The following is a 17,707-nucleotide window of genomic DNA, read 5'->3' on the forward strand; positions in this document are numbered from 1 at the left end:
TTTTGGCTGGGGGATTGCTAGGAGGGGTTTGGTAGGATACATGTAAACTCTGTGGCTGGGTTAGAGTTAATGTTAGAGCTTGATTCACAGAGTCTGAAGAATTCAGGAAAATGCAGGAACTTCTAAGACCTGCAGGATTTTGATGAGGTTTAGTTTCTTGATGAACTTGGTAAGTGTAAATGCTAAGATGGGGAGGAGGTTAGAGTAGTTCAAGCTTGTTTTGGGTAGTGCTTGCTTCTGGCTATATTGCCTCTGTTAAAGGAGGCAGGGGCCTCCTAATGAAAGTTCTAATGAAAATATTGTATTTTTGGGGGAAGAATAGAATTGATTAGGTTGGACAAATTTTGGTGAGTTTAAAGTTAGAGTTAGTTCTGAGTAAACATAGTTTGACTCCACCAATAAATAACACTTGAGAGTTCAAAGGTTTTACACAGGTGTCAGGTATGCTGGCTAAGAGCAGCAGGCAAAACAAACACACTTATATAAAAAGTGTTTGTACAGATCAAACATTAACTGGTGTTCTCAGTGTCCCATACAGGAAATGCACACACACATACTTGGTTAAATGTATGGGCTCTAAGAAAATTGAGGAATTGAGGCATCACTGTGGGAAGGTTTCAGAAAAACAGAATACTTCAGCTCAAAGCCTAGCTATCAATTTTACCAAAGATGGTGGCTGCCACTCAAATTCTCATTAGGTCCAGTAGTTACCATTGTAGAACTCAGACAGTAGTATTTATAAATTTTCCACAGTTAATTTGAAACTAAACCATTCACCCATTTTTCTAAGTCTTCTGAGTTACATCTCCTTTGAGAATCACAGTATCACAGAATATTCTGAGTTGGAAGGGATCCATAAGGATTGTCGAGTCCAACAAGTTAGTAGCCCATATGGGCATCAAATATACAACCTTAGTGTTATGAACACCATGCTCTAATCAAGTGAGCTCATCTCAGATTATTCATGATGGATAAGGAGTAACATACATAAATAATAAATTGCATAATGCACATTGCATAGTGGAATGCAGTAGCCTATGCACTCATACAATAAATTTTATGAGTAGCTTGGTTCGGTATTTATAGAAAATCATAGTGGTTCTTCAAAATTGTTGAATCAATATTTCAAGAATAGAAATTTACAAAAGTGCTCAGAGTGATCTTTCGTACTAGAATATTTAATAATATACTTTGGAAGTATATATTCAATTTCACATGAAAACCACAAGTCAGTTTATGTATTATACCTCAGAACAGCCTCTGGTATCATTTAGATGTCTCATAAAACCTTATTCAAAAGCCAGGAGGATTTTCCACTTGTCTTTTCTGGGTTATATTCATCAACAGATAAATCCTACAGCCTGTAAAGCAGTCTTACTGACCTCAGTGGAGCTGCTCATGAGAGAAAATGCTGTTGGGAAGAGGGAGGAGGAAGGGAAGAGAATACCCTTTAATAAAAATGAACATGGAAGGTATTGAGGTTAAGTTACACCCTTCTCCTTCTCATTGCAACAGACACTTTTGCCTTCAAATACCCCATTACATGTATCAAATGCTTGCTCCAAAGAGCTAAATGGCAGACAAGGGCATAGAAGAGAGGGGGCCTTTGGCCTCTTTAAATGTGGAGTTAAAAAAAAGCCAGTTGCTAGGCTGGGCACTCTAATACTGGGTTCCAGGGCCTAGAAGGAGGGGAAACAAGTTAGCCTCCTGTCTGTCTGTAGTGGCTCTATTTTTAAGCACAGCTTTTGGGCATTAGGCTGCAGGCCACCATTCCCAACATCTGATTATTCCTTAAGGCTCCTTTCCTGCACTTTGTGGCTTGAGGAAGTACTGTGACGACCACCCTGACACTGATTTCAGGTGGGAAATCTGATTCAGAAGTCTGTGCAGGTCTGTTGGTCTGCTACACCACTGGTAATCCCGAAAGCAGGGTTTCCTCCATTTCTGTGATTTGCTTAAGTCATGGGAGTTCTCCTGTCAGTCCGAATAAAGCAATTAATATTACTTAATGTTGTTTTGCACGCTTTTGTGCCTTACAAGTTGCAATTATAAATTATAAATTGAATTACATACTTAAAAGAGTGTATCATTTAATATGACAGATACTTTCAATTATAAGCCCTTGTTTCGGTATGAGTTTCTTCCAGCAAACAATAATTGATGAGGGCAAAAATATTTGTCAGGAGATTTGTAAAGGTATGTCTAGTTTCTTTTAAAAATTCCCCAAATTTCAAGCTGAAAAAACACTGATAGAGAAAAAGTCTGGTGGTTTGGGTTTTTAGGGTTTTTTTAAACAGTGTGCTAAATTTCTAAATACATGAGGGTTTTTTCTCCTTCCTTTTTAATGGAAACTTATATTCTCAAGCATTCTGACTAGCTCTAACTTCCAAGTGGAAAATCCAGTTACATTACATGTTACAGGCAATTACATTCCTAAAAGTAGATCCTACACTAGAAGCAGAGCAGTCCAAGGGCAAGTCTGCTCTTTAGTGTGACATTAGAGGATGGATGAAGAAAGACACTAACCAAAACTCTGTTACATGCTGCGGGCCTGCCTGGAAATGAAGGGAATCGATGACTGCAGGCTGCGCACAGCGCTGCTCCACTCTGGAGCAATAACCAACATTGGACAAGCCCAAACAATAAGTCAGCGAAAAGTAAAGCCTCAGACTTGCTATGTTTGCCCAAACCAATTCACGATGGTTCTTGAAGCTTCTGTCCTGGAAATATTGCAGTTCAAGGAAGCTCTTGTTTCTGTGCACATTGTTGTATTTCACAGACGTTTCTCAGCACTTTGTCAGTCTTTTGGTTTCTCCTTGCACGCAGGGTGCTTATAAACTGTGAATGTTTACAGGTTGTTTCGGTTAGTCTGTTGCTTCAAGGAGAAGTTTAATCAGATTTTCCTTCTCTTTTCAAAGCGGATCATTTCTCTCTGGGATGCTCTTCTCTTGGGGATGGGACATGCAACGGCGAGCTCCCCTCAGGCGTTTCCTGGAGGCTGCTCCCTTTTTTTCCTATGTGTCCGCCTCCCCAGTCTGTCTGCCAGCCTTTCACTATTTCCATGGATTGCAGGAGACATCTTGTGGTCATGAAGTAAAATCACGGAGCATGCAGAGTGAAGTCTGCGAGGGCTGAGTAGTGATAGACTTCCGCTGCGTCCCAAGCGTTTCGTTTTCGTTTCCCTGATAGGGAAAAAGGGAAGTCGGAGTCGTCCATCTGTCTGAAGGGGCCTTTTGAACTAGGGCAGGCTGGTTGAGCTAGGACAGAACGAAGATTTGAGGCTGTGGAGGTGACATATGGGACATTGTCAGCCTTGTAGGTGAGTGACCTATGAAATCTGCTGCAGCTTGCTGAGGCAGAGGTTTCTTAGCTGAGGCCTTGCTAGCAGCGTGTCTCCTTGCTTGCAGCCACCTCTCTCCTGGAAGGAACGCTAATGCAGTTTGCTGCAGAGCATGGGAAATGAGGAAAAGCACAACAAACAAGAGTGCATTTGTATTTAACTTCAGCAAAGTAATATTTCTGTGACACCATGGGAATGGACATCATTCAGTCACCTAAACCTCACATATGACAGTCTGTGGAATTTGGATGCTCTCAGCATTCTTACCAGATCAATGCAGAGGGAGAGTTCCGTTGAGGTAGCCTGTTATTTGAAGGTGTCTGTTCAGAGAAAGAAAGTGGATTAAAAAAAGTGTAAAGAAAAGCAAGAAGGAAAATAAGAACACAACAGGGAAGCAGAAAGAGAAGGCAAAATGTTTTTATGATTAGTAACAGGCATCTGTCTCTGATGATAATTACAATTATTGGGCAATTATGTAACAGCATTTCTCAGCTGGCCTGGACTTTTACTGTGGTTGGTGCCATGCCCCTACATTTGGAAAATGACAGTACATGCCTCAAAGAGAGCCTCAGCTATGACACAAGATAGAGAAGATGAAGGAGAAAAATTTGTGGATTGTGAAAGGGTGATGGAAGACATGATAACTACCAGTAATAAAAGGATGGGGGCAGTTCTAAACTTACCACCATACCATGCTGTGCTATTAAAAACCTTGTGAGAGAGCAGAGCAATAATGAGTAATGAGCAGCAGCAAAAGGTAACTCCTAGAAGATGCATAACAAAAACTGACTCAGAAATCATTCAGTAGAACTTATGTCAGGCCAAGCAATCTGGTATTGAGACCGTATAGCAATCATTTGTCCCCAAGCTGCTATTATCCATGGTGAGGAAATGATACTTGCAAGTGTGCAGTGAAAAAGAACATGATCTTTCAGACCCCATGGAGTCACAGTTTATTAGTAGAGACTTGCAGAAGATGGAAATTCTATCTGGCAAAAGACTGCCCACTCATCCTCATTAGCTATGGCACCAGTAACTCCACAAGTTCTATGCAGAAGAGTATTTCATAAAGGATTAGTGTCAAGTCAACCTGCATACTTCATTTTGTGATGTGAAAATTCAATATTTTATAATAAAATATAAAATTAAATGAACAGTCATTTTGGGGGAGAAAAATAAAAGAAAAAGCAAAAAGCACTTCAGAATGTTTCTACAAGTGACAAAAGAACATTTTACAAAATTTTCACAACTCCTCTCCCTTTTCTTTCCCCTTTGTTGAATGAAATTACTGAGAAAATTATGCTATTTTGCAAATGTGTCAATGATAAAGAATGTGAATTCTCTGTTCTAACACTGTTTTCCTAACAAGCTCAATTAACCAGTTCACTTGTCTTTCAGAGGTAAATTTTGTCCCCTTCCTTGAAAATTCTGTACAATTAATGCTTGGCCCAGTTGTAACAGCCCTGCACAAGCTGCCTCAAAATAGAGCAGCACTTCTGCTACCAAATGCCAGCCCATTGTGGGGGGGCCGTGCATCTTGGGCAAGATGTCCTCTTGGAGGAAGACTGGGGAAATGGCACAAACACAGTCTGGTCCTTCTAATCTCCTTGGAGCTTGTTGTGGCCCTATGTGCAGTGTACACCTGCCCTAACTTATATCATAGAATCACAGAACCATGGAACAGCCCAGGTTGGAGGGGACCTCGAAAATTCATCTGGCCCAACTTTTCATCTTTCCCAACTTTTTGGGAAAGGGAGCCTCGAAGAAATCATGTAGCAACCTGACCAGTCTCAAATTGTAAACCTTCTGTGATGGGGACCATTTTCCTGGTAAGGTTGTTCCACTGAGTTAATATTCTCACTGTGAAAAATTTCTTTCTTATATCAAGGTGAAATGTCTCCTAGTACAACTTGTACCCATTGCCTCTTGTCTTTTCTGTGTGTCTCCTTGTGAAGAAGGAGCCTCTGCCCTCCTTGTATCTGCCCTCTAAGCACTGGAATAGTGTGATGAGGTCCCAGTAAGCCGTCTCTTCTCCATGGATGGAAGATCTACCTCCTTCAGTCTTTCCTCATGGGGGAGGTTCTCCAGCCCTTTGACCATCTTTGCAGCCTTCATTTGAACCCTCTCCAGTCTGTTTCTGTCTTTCTTGAATTGTAGTAACCAGAATTGGACACAACATTCCAGATGCAACCTCACCAACCCTGAGTGGAATGATCACATCTCCAGCCTGCCAGTAATGCTCCTGTGGCTGCAGCCCAGGATCCAGTTTGACTTTGTTGCTGCAGCTGTGCTCTGCTGACTCATGTTCAGCTTCTGTTGTGTACCAGGACCCTCAGGTACTTTTCAGCAAGGCTGCTCCCCAGCCACACAGATCCTAACCTGTACTGGGCTCTTCAGTAATTTTTAATCTCTACTGCATTTGCCTTTCTTGGCTGCTGAAATAGCTGGGAATGGCTGACATAAGAGAAACACCTGTACAACCCAAAATCTGTCTCCTCTGAACTGTTCCTTGTGCTAGGGTCTCCAGGAGAGGACAGGATATGGCCTGAGGGCTTTTCATTAGTTTTGTTCCTTGTGCCTCTTGGCCATGATCTTTTTTCTAGCCAGCACTGACATTGAAATGGCTGGCCTAATACATCTGAAAAATGTTATTCAACCCTCATCCTTACCTACACTACAGTGGGTAGATCCAGATCAACTCTGGGCTTTCCAAGGACTCTTCACAAATTGCAAGCAGGGAATTCCTGTGTCTCAGAGATGCCTGTATGTGCTCCAGGGTGGCAGACTTGTCAGCATAGAGCAGGCACCATGTACTGCTCTGATGTAATAATTGAGATGCAGTACTTTGCCATTTGTATAGCTGGCTAGTTCAGAACTAACATTATAAGATACAATATTGAATGAATTTTGCTTATAAACAGGTATTACTGACAAAGTACTATCTGAGAATGCTAAGCCTGATCAAACAATTAGCTTATCTCTTTGTCTTGCGTGATAAGGTAAGTGTAACCACCATCAGTGTGGAATGCTTGGACATACCACACTCTGGTATTTCACATCTGCCTCACTTGCAAAGCTGTAGTTTAAGTTAAACCTGCTTGTCAATAAGCACTGAGCAGGTACCCTTTTGCAGTACCCAGCTTTTGCAGTACTCATCCTCCAAACTCCACCATGGACTCTGGTTATGTTTAAGGGACAAGCCAGTAATGTTAGTATGTAGATGAAGCATATGGCTGTCATCCAAAGAGTGCAATTTTGAATTGCCCTGTATACCAGTGTCACAGCAAAAGGATTACATGGGCAGAAGTTCTCATTTATTAAGTGTTGAATTTTGAAATTCTAGTCCCACAAGATTTTGGTGTGGCAGGAGGGGAGGGAGAGGACAGAAACCTTGAAGTCCAATCCAGAATAGAGACTTGATTAGGCACAACTCCTAATTAAGGTGTGAAACTCGTTTCACACAGCTGATGCAAGTCAAAGGTATAAAACTGTTCAAAATGCAATTAGACACATTCATAGGGAAGAGTCAAACAAGGACAGAACATCAGACTGAGGATACACTTAATATCTCAGTAATTCCTTAAGCCACAAACATCCAGAAGCTGTAAGTGCTTGGGGAAAAAGTGTCAATATAGGCATGTGCTGTTCTTGTGGTCTTTCCTAAGCATCTATTAGCAGCTGCTGTTGGAGGTAGGCAAGCAGTTTTGATGGACCACTGGTCTGAGACAATACAACAGTTTTTATGCTTTTACACCTCCGACTCTGCTCACTACAATTCCTAGGTCCTGCAGACACTTCCATTCGAGTGTCCTGCATTGCAAAAAGCCACCTCAAATGTGGGGCTCTATGCTTCCTCAACCAAGTATTCTAAGCAGAGCAGTTTTCATAAAAGATAAAACAAAAAACCCACAGAAAGTTATAGCATCTATAAGGTCTTGTGCATTTCCTCCTGTGTCTGTACAAGCAAACGCCGGAGTGCTCCTAGAAAATCAGAGCAGGGTATCAAACTTACATCTCAGCAAACTGCTATTCATGTCTGCTATTGTTTCTGCAATAAATTCCTCTCACCAGAACTTTGGCTTAGAGTAGGGGAAAGCCTAGATTTTGTCAGCTGCCACTTTCTGTTGATGATTCCTTGAACACTTTAATTGGAAACACACCTGATAGTTCCTTCCAAACACGTGGTGAACAGCTGTCACATGAGCACAGTAAATTTCTGCACCGTAGTTTTCTCACAAGGGACCCATGGCTAATATAGCAAAAATACTGCTACAACTGTAGGCCTTGGGCCATGTAGATTGTACTAATATTGGTGAAAATTAGTTTTATGGGCTTATGTCTAATAATACCAACAAAACAGTGAATCCAAAAATGGGATAAATGCTAAATACAAACTCTGCAAAGTAACAGCAATATGGTATGTGTTATGTGTGCATGGAAAAGAAGCCAGCTGATTATTGGTATTGTGCCTGAAAAAGAGGCTGTTGAGGGACTAATTTCTGGTAACATTAATCATATCTTAAGTATATTTGACCCCCACAGATCAATTGCTGTTTTCAGGAACTGAATGCCACATGACATAAAAGCATTCCCAAAGGAAATCTATTCTTCTCTACCCAAATGTCATTATCTAAAAGTGGATAAAGATTATTTGCATAGAGAATGTGAAAAAGATATTTTTCAGCTATTACAATGCCTCTGGGATTAGCACTTTCAGAAGAGATAATTCCTTCTTCCTTTTATTATTTCTTTTTAAATGGAAGAATAAGTCAAATTCTCATTCTGAATTTTATTTTGTTTTTATTTTCCTGCAGGTAACCACTGGCAAAACCTCCTCCTTTCCACAATTTTATTTGAATGCAAGGTATCGAAGACAATCTTTCTTTTAGCAGTGGCAGGAGCAAAACATAGTTTTGTTCCTTTGTTTTCCATTTCTTTGGACTACCAGAGGCTCATACTGCAGAAGACACAGGTGGTTAGATGCTATGTAAGAAATATGGATAAGATACTGTTCATAACTCTACAGAGCAAAAATACCTTGCTCCTAGCAGTAGTAGAAATAGGAATCATAGAAATCTAATGTGTTAAGGATTTAAATAAATCTTCTAATCTAATTCTTTGGTGAAAGGCATCAGGTGTATCTAGGCCACTGGCAAAGATGTTTGTCAAATAATTTGTAAATGCCTTGAATGAAGGGGGTCTCTCAGAATTTCTCTACCCCTTGGTCCTGAGGCTGATTGGCTTTACAATGAGAAAATTCACCACATATCTAACATTGTTAACATTTGCTGAAAACCAAAATTATTTCTTTTTGTCCTACTTCTAGCTGGTCAACAGCACTCTTGTTTCACCAAACAGTAGTTCATAGCTTGTCCCACACTCCTCTTGCAAATCCTAGAATGGTTTGGTTTGGAAGGGACCTTAAAAATCATCTAGTTCCAAATTCCGGCCATGGCCAGGGTTATCTTCCAACAGACCAGATTGCTCAGAGCCCCATCCAGTCTGGCCTTGAACACTTCCAGGGATGGAGCATCCACAGTTTCTCTGTCAACTCATTCCAGTGCCTCACCACTCTCACAATAAACAATTTTTTCCTAATATCAAAATCTAAACATACTCTCTTTCAGTTTGAAGCCATTCCCCCTTGTTTTATCACCACACGACCTTGTAACAAGTCCCTCTCCATCTCTCTTGTAGTCCCTACTGAAAGGCCACAAAAAGGTCTCTCCAGAGCCTTCTCTTCTCCGAGTGGAATGATTCCAATTCTCTCAGACTTTCCTCATAGGAGAGGTGTTCCACCCTTCTCAATAAAGCCAGAAATATGGCTCTGCAGTCACTTCACATCAACACACTGACACTACCACGGTGCCACCAGCACCATGAAAGTTTTTCCAGCCAGGACACACTTCAGCCCTTGCAGAAGCACCTGTGGGGACCAGAGAAAACTCCCTGAACTCCATCGCTGCTTCTCATTCCTGATGCGGCCTCAAGATCCCTGTGTGTTTTAATCAAAACAATTGTTAAAGAGTATTTGCAAAAAAATCCAGGAAAAGCTCAAAATGAACTTGTTCAAGGGGGTCTGAAAAGGGTGGAAGAAGCAGGACTGGGCTTGGAGGGGCTCCAGCTGCAGCAGATGTTGAGCTGCTGCTGGGGCATGCTGTTGAAGTGGCAGCACAGGGACGCCTCAAAAGCATATATCTAGAGTAGTATTGCAGCTTTCCTCAAGGAAAACTGTTGGAAAATCCAGTGGGATTTTTGCATGTTGGAAAATCCAGCTCATCTGACTGGAGCTGTACAATTTATCTCTCATCCCATCAGGGCACTGCCGGTCCCTGGGGACCATGGGAGCTCCCTGCTGGGTCTGTCAGGGCAGGTTCTGGCAGCTGGGGCTCATCCCACACCACAGCCGGGAGCATTGGGCTCCTCTCTGGGGCTGGGGACAGGCCAAGATGTGGACCTGCAGGTGGAGGCAGGGAACCTGGGTGCTGGAGACTGGCACTGCTGTGGTGTTGGGGCAGGGGGCTGATGGCCCTGGCAGGTTGACATGAAGTTCTGGGCTGTAGGCAGGGTACTGGGAGTTCTGGAGGGGGTGGACAGGGACAGGTAGGGCTGGCAGTGCCTCAGGGCTATGACACTACTTGAATTTTCATTTCATGCTTTCCCTCCTCTGCCTCCTTCTCAATTAGTTGCACTTATGGCACTAAAATCTGGTGGATATGAGGTGCTGATGATAATTCTTTTGAGACTAACCAGTTCAATACGATCCCTTGGCATGAATGCCATGACTGGTGCACTCTTTTTATCTGTGTTTTGCAAGATAGAGTTGATTTCCATAGAGTAGATACTTGGTCCCTCACGGTGCACAGTTATCAATGAATCAATCCAACTTTGAAAAACACAAGCATCACTTGTTCAAAAATTTTTTCTAAGTGTCACTAGATATGTAAAGCTGAAAAGTGTCATGCTGATAAAATATCTTTATTAGCATATTTTGTCTGAAATGGGTCATGTCCCAGCAGCATGCAAAGTGCCAGAGCAGCAATTGCAAGGGCTCAACAGCATAAGTTCTGTGCACACCTGAAGACTTGACACTTGCCTTCTTCTCTAAGTTTTCTGTGTGCTACCCAGATGTTGTCACCTCTCCATGTCTCTGCATGAAGAACTGCTGAAATTAATGTCAAACGAGGAGTTCTTCAGATAGTAAGGAATGAATTCCATCATATTTCTCTTTATTGCCTGGATAAGTTTTAGGTTGTGTCAGATTTCCTTCAAGGTTTTGCTAGAATCTTTGGGGCAAGCTTTGACAAAGAGACAAGTTTATGTTCCTGAATATCTTCAAACCAAACTTAGAGCCTTACCTGTTTCTTGGCCAAAATGAGGGTCGGTCAACTCAAAACTTATTTGGTTCAATATTTAGCTGAATGAGATTGAATAAGTGAAACTAAACAAATGAGTTTTCCCCTCTGGTGTGAAACAAAGAAGTAAAAAAACATGGATTGGAACTGCAAAGCGCGGAGCCACGATTCCTCCTGCCCACTGGTGTGGTGTGAGTCACAGTCCTTCGTTCCCAAATCCAGTGTGGGTTGAAGAAATTCACTCGTGACTACAGACATGCAGCCCCCTGGGTAAAAGCAGAGCCTCTCTCAAAACCTGGTTCTTAAATTTCCAAAGTCACAAATCAAGGTGAGACATGGTATACTGTCATCTGACAATGACAATTTTTTTCTCTTGTGTCTGGCTTTTTTAGTTGAAATGAAGAATGAATTGACTAAACCCCAAACGGACTGCTTATATTTACTTGTAAATAAATATCTTGCCATTAGAGACTATTATATGTCTGCAAAGAAGTCTATTTTTTCCTGATGTCACAAAAGTAATTTACCAGAATATCTTTTTTTTTTTTTTTTTCTCGGAATGGTGGTGCTTAATCATTTTACGAAAATGTGGGAAAGAACTGTCATGTGTCCTTTGCCTTGTAAAGAACCATTAAGATTTGGACCTATTAGCTGGTGTTTGGAGGTTTCATTTGTCTCTCTTTGTAGTTATATAATGAAATATTTATTGAAAAAGAAGAAGTAACCATTCCCTTCCATCAGTAAACAAGTGTCTCCACCTTGTGAAAATGTAGGATGGACGACTCTTCAATTAAACTACAGTGGATACGTGGATTTGCTGAAGACATTTTATCTGGGAAGTGGAACATCTGTTCTACCTCTCACATTTTTCCTCAAGGAATTCCTCTTTTAAGCTATCACAGTTTTGCATTCTGCCAAGGATTTTATTTATCACTCTGACACATTCAAAACTGCTAACTTGAAGTCCATCCAAACTGTACCAAAGTAACTGTGGTAGCTGAAGGATTTTATACTTGGTTTTCTGTCCTAAAGTTTGTAAGCACCTGTTTTCCTCTAAGTATGTGCATAACTTAAATAATTCATTCTCTTGTGCCCTTTCTCATCAGACACATACAATAGTCACTTGTTAATAGTGTCTAATTTCATCTTAGGCATTTCTGTTTTGTGATCCTTTATATCTTTTTTTAATATGTGTCTTCCATTTCAATATTAACTGACACCACTGTGATGTTTTTTAGGCTTTTATGATGCAATTAAGATAAAACAGTAAAAACAATAGGAATACTAACCCCTGAGAGTTCAGATGCTTAAGAGAGTCACAGATGCTTTTAGTGCATGGCCGTGTCAAATTATTTCTCTAATAAAGTGTTATTACTTATCTTTTCTGGGATACTGTTTCAAACATACTTGTTTTCAACTACTTACTAAGAGACATTGTCAAAGGGACTCAGCATTCACCTGAAAAGGGATAATGATTGTCAAGCCCTTAAACACTCACCTTTGCAGTACTTTAGTCCAGATATTCAAATAAACCCAGCACCCACTTCAAAGTGTGTGAACATCTGGAACTTCTTCTGATCTCCAAGTGAGAGATGGGCAGTCATGAAAGTCTATTCACATGCACCTTTTCTTTGACATCAGGCTCCTAAAATACAATGTATAGTCCTGAAAGAAAGTTGACTTGCAGTGTTATTAAACATAGTCAAAGTAAGTCCTGGGTTCCATTAAAAAAATCTGTTGCCATACATGGGAATCACCTAAAGCTCCGACAGTCTGAGCCTATATTACATCTGACTGATTTCTGACACAGAAGTTAGTAGCACTAACCTTTCACGAGACATGGCAGATGAGTCTATTATGTAAACTCCTACCCAGTCAGCACATCTGAGCCTGACCTTTAAAACACCCAACCTTCAGCTGTTACTCCTTTTCTCATCAATCCCACTATTTGCTAAATTTCTAAATTTCATCATCCATCTTCATGGCAAGCGTTTTTGGCTGGGGAGGAATGGGAACTGAATTGAGCTGGTGGGGTGTTGAAGAGGTATCTCAACAAGAGATACTCATGATCACTTTAGGAAACTATAGTCCAACAGTACCAAGCTACATTCCTTTCTTTGCCTACTTCACTTGCTGCACTTGATGTCTGAGGACTTTGCTGAATTCTTTTTAATTCATACACTTTGGCTAAAATTTCAAGTAATGAAATATGAATAGAAAATTCTGCATATTAAATTTTTTTTATTATTATCTTAGGACCTCAAAGCAGATTCTAAGTGGTGTGAATGTGCGAACTGGGACCTTTTCATTTATGAAGTGGGTAGAGGAAAATATTGAATGCTCATTTCTTGTGTTCAACAGAGAATTTTACAATTCTGCTTGCTTAGCTGTTTTTCTCTTCTCTCAGTATCTTCTGTCAGTAATGAAATTAAATGCAGATTAAAGTGATATGTCTGATCTTTGAAGTACAATGTACAGAGGAAAATGTTCTTTTAAATGAAAAAGTACTGCACTGTCAATTCTTCCTCCTCTTCCATCATGTTTAAGGACATCTGATTTCAAACTGCCTTAGTCTGTAATCTCTAAACAATAATTTTCCCAGGAGAACAGGAAAATGGTGACAAGTATAATGGTATCCATTATTTTGGCAATATTGGTTAAATAGGATTTTGGTAGGCATTCTTATAGATCAGAAATTTGCAATTTGAAAGACTGCAACAGATATTTACAGTTTCATAAAAGTTGTTTCATTTAATGACCTCTCTTTCACTTCTGTGTCTGATCTTTTATTTTGCTTATCACCATTCAGCCACTCAGCTCCCACATCTGGTTTTATATGTCAATTAAACACAGTGTTTGACTTACCCAAAACACCAGACACTGCAGATCTGAAACGAACCATGAGGAGCAGGATCAAAGCAATTTGAAATAGGATTTAAGTTGTATGGACTTCATCCCCCTGTACTTACCCAGGCACCTCTAAAATCTCCAAAAATAAATGATCAATTTTCAGAATCAAATCAAGCTTTTATGACAGTTCAGACAAGAAAACTGGGAAGGAATTGTTCATGCTTCCATTCATGCATCTGCAAATGTGTTTTCTTCCTAATTTTGCCCATATGCAGCTGCATGTTCTTCCTAATTAATGAATTGCCCTCAGGTTACTCACTCAGACACATCTAATCTATCTCTGTCCAAAATGACTAAACCCTCTATGCTGCATTAAAGATGTAAAAGGCCACAAATTACTTTCTTGATCTTTTCAACTAGATCACTGCTTACTGAATGGTGTTCTCTCCATGTGGCATTCAGGGTGATTTCATCACCTCAGGGCTGAAGCTTTCAGTAGAAGTGAAGTAAAACCTGTGCTTCTAAAAAGCGTCTCAGCTCAGACTCCAGTTCAGCAGAAGAAATGTTCACTTCAGGTTTACTCTTATAATAACATGAATCCAATAAAATGTGTAAGTATGCACTTCTTCCATCTTTAAAGCACTTTAAGCAAAGTTTCTTGAGAAAAATTTCCAACTCAAGTTATGTGATTGAGATGAATTTGCTACAGAAGGGTACTTTTTCCAGACCTTAGAGTAAGGAAATGTGTGCAATTAACATATAAAGCATATAAAGCAAATAAGAATAAGAACATGTCATCTTTAATACCAGCTGACCTCCGCTGCGGCATATGGGTGATACAATAAGGGTGCATGCAATTGTTGTATTTTTTCTTACATTGCTTAAAATTGTTTCCTCCTTAAGGCCTCTGAGAGCTAAAAAACACTTCATGGTCTTCTGCCTGAAATGAAACATCAACAGTACTTGATAGGCTAAGGGATTGGAAATTATAGTGCTGGATGAGAATTCCCTGCAGGAGTCCAGGCAGCAGGCATGCTTGATTATCACATTGAAGGCAAAAAATTGTCCATACAATTTGACCTCTCTTTCAAGTGTGAGCACCACAAAAGAAGCAGTTATCAGCACAGTAGTATCGAGGATTAGGTAGCAAGCACAAATTTGGCCAGAGAGTTACATTTAACAGAATACATTTCCTATGATCTTTAGCTGAAATTTGCCAGTGAGACCAAGCCTTATAATGCCCAAACCATAAGAAAAAGGAAGAGAAAAACCCCAGTTGTGTACTTCTAAGTAGTATGTTGAAAGAGAGCAGCAGATGTAGAGTTTATCTCCCACTTTGGGACCACTTTCCCTGTATAATCACAGGCAAGAAGTCTCTCTTGTGCTTACAGTTTCTTATTCATGCCTGTCCTCTCTTTTCAGATTGTGAAGCCTTTGGGTAAGAACCATTTCCAACAGGTGAAGTAGTGCCTGACAGAGTACACTGCCTGTACTAGCCAGCACACTGAGATTTGACCATAGCGGGAACAAAAATATGAGAGGAACATTGAGGAACTCTCTGTCAGTGTAATAAGCTAATATTGAAAAACATTTTCTGCTCTTTGTTTGGTTTAACGTAAGTTAGAAATGTGAGTGCAACAAATCCATCGCTTATTTAGAATGCTTAAAGGCTTTTGCTGGCTTCAAAAGTTTACTTTTCAAGTATCCTTTGAACAAATCATGCATGCAAGATAAAACTGTAACTTCTTCTTAAAAATAAATTAGAAGAGATTGGGTTCTGGAGAATGGTACCTGAAGCCAATTGTAAGAGATTTAACAAGGCGAAGTGCCAGGTCCTGCACTTGGGTTGCAACAGCCCCCCCACAGGCTGGGGACAGAGTGGCTGGGAAGCTGCTCCCTGGAAAAGGAGCTCTGGCTGAACAAGAGTCGGCGTGTGCACAGGTGGCCAAGAAGAGCAATGGCATCCTGGCCTGTATCAGCAACAGTGTGGCCAGCAGGACCAGGGCAGGGATTGTCCCCCTGTACTCGGTACTGGTGAGGCCACACCTGGAATCCGGTGTTCTCTTCTGGGCCCCTCACTGCAAGAAGGACATTGAGGTGCTGGAGCATGTCCAGAGAAGGGCAATGGAGCTGGGGAAGAGTCTTGAGAGTGACTCATATGGGGAGCGGCTGAGGGAGCTCGGGCTGTTCAGTCTGGAGAAAAGGAAGCTCAGGGGAGACCTCATTGCTCTCTCTACAACCACCTGACTGTAGAGGCTGTAGCAAGGTGGGGATTGATCTCTTCTCCCAAGTAACAAGCACCAGGATGAGAGAAAATGCCCTCAAGTTGTTCCAAGGGAGGTTTAGAACAGATATCAGGGAAAAATTCTTCACTGAAAAGACAACTAGACATTGGAAAAGGCTGCCCAGGGAAGTGGTGGAGCCACCACCCTTGAGGTGTTCAAAAGGGGTGTGGATGTTGCACTTGGGGATGTGGTTTAGTGGTGGACTTGAAGGTTCTGGGTTAAGAGCTGGACTCAAACTTAGAGGTCTTTTCCAACTTCAATGAGTCTACAATTCTATGAATTTCTTTATTTTTCATTTAGCTACAAAAATTGTCAGTTTGGGAAAAACAGATGTGATACTGCCATGCTTTCCTGTTTTCTGAGCTACTTTTCTGCTCCTGTTGTAAAAAGTGGCTTGAAAATCATGAAGTCCACAGCTGGTGTGCTATATCCTTGTTTTGGTACCCCTCCTGATTGGCAATTCTGAACTGTTGTTATTCTAATGCTGTATACTGACTACCACTGTATGTTGCTGCTTTTCTAATTGTGTTTGGATTCTTGAGGAATAACTACAGTGTAAAGAATTCTGGACCTCAGGCACTCACCCAATATTTAGGACAGTGTAATCAACCCCCTGGGAAGATAATACAGGAAAACTTGATTGCTGGTGCCAATAGGGTTTCTTTTCCAGGTCATTGCATGAAGTGAGGCCTGGAAGGTGGTTATTTTCCAATTTGTTTTTTTTTCTAGTCATTAAAGAGGCCAGATTAGTCACCTCCATCTTGTAGACCTTTCTGCAGGATCCAGAATTACTGTTCCTCAGATGCAGAATGTTCCCTATGTATCTTTTATAGTCTTCAAAGTTTAGCACATTTCAGTCTTTGTACGTAGGTGAGGTCAGTTTTGCTTATTCTTTGGAAATGTTGTTTTAATCCTGAAAAAAAAAAAAAAAAGAAAAGAAAAGGAAAAAACCAAACAAGAAAACACCACAGCTGAATTTTGTATTATGCGTTTTGCATTTTTTATAACCATAAAACTATCCTTACCGAAGGATATTCTCCAGTGACTGCCTCTGAGTTCCTGATACATGGTCAAAATATTGAAGCCCTTTTGGGATCTGTTACTGCATAGCACTGCAATGTAACTCTTACTGGCAGGTGTCAGGGTTGGCAGTCAACCTGAGCTCCACAGTCTTCAGGGAATGCATTGATCCTGAATATCTGAAATTTCATTTTTACTAGCTGTCCAACCAGGTTGGCTAATCTCTGCTGGATAAGGCATTGATGCAAGCTGTGGATTGCCATCTTAGAAATTGAAAAAGTTTTGCAAAGCAACAGATGACCAGTGGTTTTATCACTTGCATGATTATTTCTGGAAGCAGGATATTTTGGTGCAGACTGATTAATTTTTAGCTGCTAGCATCTTTGATGCTTCCTATTGAATGAACAAATAAAAACCTTTTAAAATAAAAAATAATTTGCTGTTTGGTACTATTCCAAACAGTGAACTCTTCCTTACTGTAATACTTGTTCCTCTCAGCACAAAAAGTGACTGGCACATGATTCCTTCTCAGCAGTACCAACACTAAGATTTTCTAGTTTTTTCTTCCTTAACTGCCTGCTGCAGTGGCCAGAGCTATACGTTGTTTCCCAAATATGGAAGACACATAATTTATAAACTAACTGACTGTTTTTACTTGCAAATTCTGGTGCTGAAATGGCTCTGTAGGAAGCATTTACACAAGTTTTACAGTAACGAGATTATCAGAATGAAAGCTAAGAAAGAAGTTGCAGGAGACAGAACTCTGAGTGCTCATCCTATTTTATCAAAAATTGCTTCCCTAGTTGCTGAGAGATGAAAGGGTGAAAGTGGTGGCCCATCCATATGTTTTCCAAGAG

The 17,707-nt window shown here is 40.6% G+C and overlaps 1 long non-coding RNA gene across 1 annotated transcript; it reads left to right on the forward strand.

The window, feature by feature from the left end:
- The first annotated feature begins 2,982 nt into the window (after nt 1–2,982).
- Nucleotides 2,983–12,085, forward strand: LOC108447665. Its single transcript, XR_001863333.1, has 2 exons — nt 2,983–5,676; nt 8,155–12,085. It is a non-coding gene; the product is annotated as an uncharacterized LOC108447665 (long non-coding RNA).
- The last annotated feature ends 5,622 nt before the right edge of the window (nt 12,086–17,707 follow it).

The sequence above is a fragment of the Corvus brachyrhynchos genome, unplaced genomic scaffold, assembly GCF_000691975.1.
Source record: "Corvus brachyrhynchos isolate BGI_N302 unplaced genomic scaffold, ASM69197v1 scaffold106, whole genome shotgun sequence".
Taxonomy (NCBI): domain Eukaryota; kingdom Metazoa; phylum Chordata; class Aves; order Passeriformes; family Corvidae; genus Corvus; species Corvus brachyrhynchos.